This window comes from Rhincodon typus, chromosome 2 (assembly GCF_021869965.1).
Source record: "Rhincodon typus isolate 14 chromosome 2, sRhiTyp1.1, whole genome shotgun sequence".
Lineage (NCBI taxonomy): Eukaryota > Metazoa > Chordata > Chondrichthyes > Orectolobiformes > Rhincodontidae > Rhincodon > Rhincodon typus.
Genome location: NC_063333.1, coordinates 150,298,274 through 150,301,520, shown reverse-complemented (window position 1 = coordinate 150,301,520; position 3,247 = coordinate 150,298,274).

Here is a 3,247-nt window from a genome sequence, read left to right as displayed (position 1 = left end):
TCTTCAAAATCATGCAATGTCACCCTTGTATCCACCTGAAAAGACAGACTGAGCCTTGGTTTTACGTCATTTGCAAAAGAAAGCACCTCACTCTCAGTAAAGCACAGAAATTGTTAGCCTGGTCACGTGCTCCTGTTACTAGATTAAGGTCTGAATATTCAACAGGGTGACTGAGAAACAAAGGCACTAATTTACAAGGTTAGGCATGTAGAGATTATTAATTTAGGGTAATGACATTTTGTTGAGTGCAGTGCAAAGAATTTAAATCAAACAATACTTAATGGCATCTTCCAGGGGGTTATCTTTTATTTTAATTTTGTGATGTGGGTGACTGATGAAGCAGAAATTATTAAAAACTGAAAGAACTGCGGATACTGTAATGCTGTGGAAACAGAAATTATTATCCATTTTTAGTTGCTAGTGACCCTTGACCCTGCGCTAATGGAGCCTTTGTTGTGATGGGCCTCAATGGTGGATTGGTCAGAATTCTTTATTGGGTTGTGTCACATTTCGGCAATTTGGCCTCCAGCTGTGGCACTGAGGCACCCCCATGCAATTGTGACAATGGTTCATATCATATCATGTGTTTTTACTCGAGATTAAATTAGTTTTTCAACTAAATTCAGTCTGTTTCAATGTAACTTCTGCAAAAGAATCTTAAACCTTCAGGCATCAAGGAGCAATCATTCCCATATTCCAGTACCATGCCTTCCTGAACTATTTGGCACCTTCCCTGAACTGGTGCCACTTCCCGTTTCCTGCCTGGGTTGTGCCTAAATTTCCTACCTCCTGCTGAGTGGGCCCCAGACCAAGGGCTAACGTAGCTTCATCAAAACAGGAGCCAGCCAAGTGTGTCCTGGAAACTGAATTAAATTCAACTTCTTGTTCCCCTGTTTGTTCCTGAGGTTTGAACAAGTGAATGCCTGTTTGTGATGGATTTGTAAAATCCAGTTTTCTGTTGAGACAAATCCAATACACACATTGTTTCTTCCAAGCCCCAAAGCAGTGCTCCAGACCATGTAAATTAATTTTGCTTCCAATGTGTGTCATCACCAAAGCTCTACACCATTGAGCAAATACCAGAAAACCATTGAATTATGTCCTTTGGCAGCTAAAGATTACTGGAACAGTAAGCACAGAAACACCCACAAAAAAGATGCAACTTCATTATTGAAAGAAATAGGATAGATATCCTACAATACTGGTATGCATTGTCACTGATAGCAATATAATGTTTACATAATGATACTCATGTCTTTTCGAGCACAGTGTTCATCTCCCTACCTCTAGGCCATGAGCTCTGGGTCCAGCTCCTCCTTGCTCCTCAGCTGTGTTCACACATGTCTGAACAAGTTGCTCAAGATTATTCATGGTCTAAAATTCCAGATGTAAACACGTCACTAGTTTGATCCATGTTTCATAAAGGCAAAACAAATGTAAACTTTTCATTAGAAACATCTGCAGTCTGACTAAGAGATAGTAAGAACTGCTGATGCTGGAGTCTGAGATGGCAAGGCGTGGAGCTGGAGGAACACAGCAGACCAGGCAGCATCAGAGGAGCAGGAAAGCTGACGTTTTGGGTCGGGACCCTTCCTGGCCTGCTGTGTTCCTCCAGCTCCACACTGTGTTATTGCAGGTAGACTAATGCCTCTCAGCAAAAGAAAATATGATCCATTCAAAACGGCAGATAGGTGCAAGATAGGTACATGGAGGATAGTAAAATGTAGGGTATGCAGGGTAGATTGATCTTAGTAGGATAATAGGTCGGCACAACATCATGGGCCAAAAGGCCTGTACTGTGCTGTACTGTTCTATGTTCTATGTCAGCATGAATATAAAGCCTTTGTGCAGTGGATTCTCATTTTTGATGGTTCCTTGTTCACCAATGGTTAAGCAACCAGTTAATGAAATCAACACAACATCAGCAGTTTTAGCAGGCAGAGAATGTATGCACACAGCATCAACCAATCAACACGAGACAAAGATTCTGCTTCCTTCTAATACAGGAGTGGGTGTTTTGTTTTTGAAATTCTTTTTTTAAATACAACATCAATTAACATGATGTTAGGAAGTTGCTGATGAAAGAAAGAGGAGAATACAAATGTAACAATATCAATAAAAAGCACACAACACGTTCCCAAGAGTACAGTAAGTTGCTAACCTTGTTGATTAACCTTGAGAGAAAGCTAAAAGCAATACAATGCCTTTCCCATTTGTAGAACATTACACTCACAAAAACAATAACTGTTCTGGTTTGCTACTTTGATTTTATCTTAACTATCCATCCATCTACACAGAAACAGAAATTGCTGGAAAAGCTCAGCAGGTCTGACAGCATCTGTGTTTAGAAATCAGAGTTAACTTTTCTTACCTCTAACACTCTTACTCAGCAAGGAACTATCACTCTCAGCTTTGATGTTTTCAGCTGAGATCCAGCATCTTTGTGAGCCAGGGTGAAGGTTGCAGGTTTCCATCACCACTCTGTGTGAAAATGTGTTTCCACACATTACCCTCCCACATCTGGATGGTAAAATATGTGATCCATGTCACTTCACCAATGAGCATTGTGGGACGTATTAAGATGCTAAGAAATATTGATGGATATCGGGGATTGTAACATAGATCAGCTCAATGAGACGATTCAATGAAGTTATGATCTTGGATGAGACTGGCATATTATGTTACAACTCAGTTAGGGACCAGTAACTTTAGTTTATTTGAATAGAGAAAGTTTGAGATCCCAGATATTATTGAGAGAAAATAGTCACAAGATTCCACAATTTGAACAAATAACATTTTAATGTGCAATGTTATTAATATAAGGAAACTTTTATATGTGCTTGTATACAACTAACATTCAGAGTTATCTTGAGGTAACTGTAAGTTAACATATAAGCTATGTTCAAATACCGCACAGAGTACAGCAGATGCGGTCACCACAAATCAAACTGAATTCTCAACACCTCTCATCCACACTCTGACCCGCACCCTCACTCACTCCCAACATCCACTCCCACACCCACTCCCACACCCACACAATCACACACCCACACCTACACACACACCCACACACCCACACTCCCACCCCCACACACACCCACACCGACACACACACACTCCCACACCCCCACACCCACACACACTCCCACACCCACACACACATTCCCACACCCACACACATTCCCACACCCACACACACTCCCACACACACTCCCACCCACATACCCACACTCCCACACCCACACAC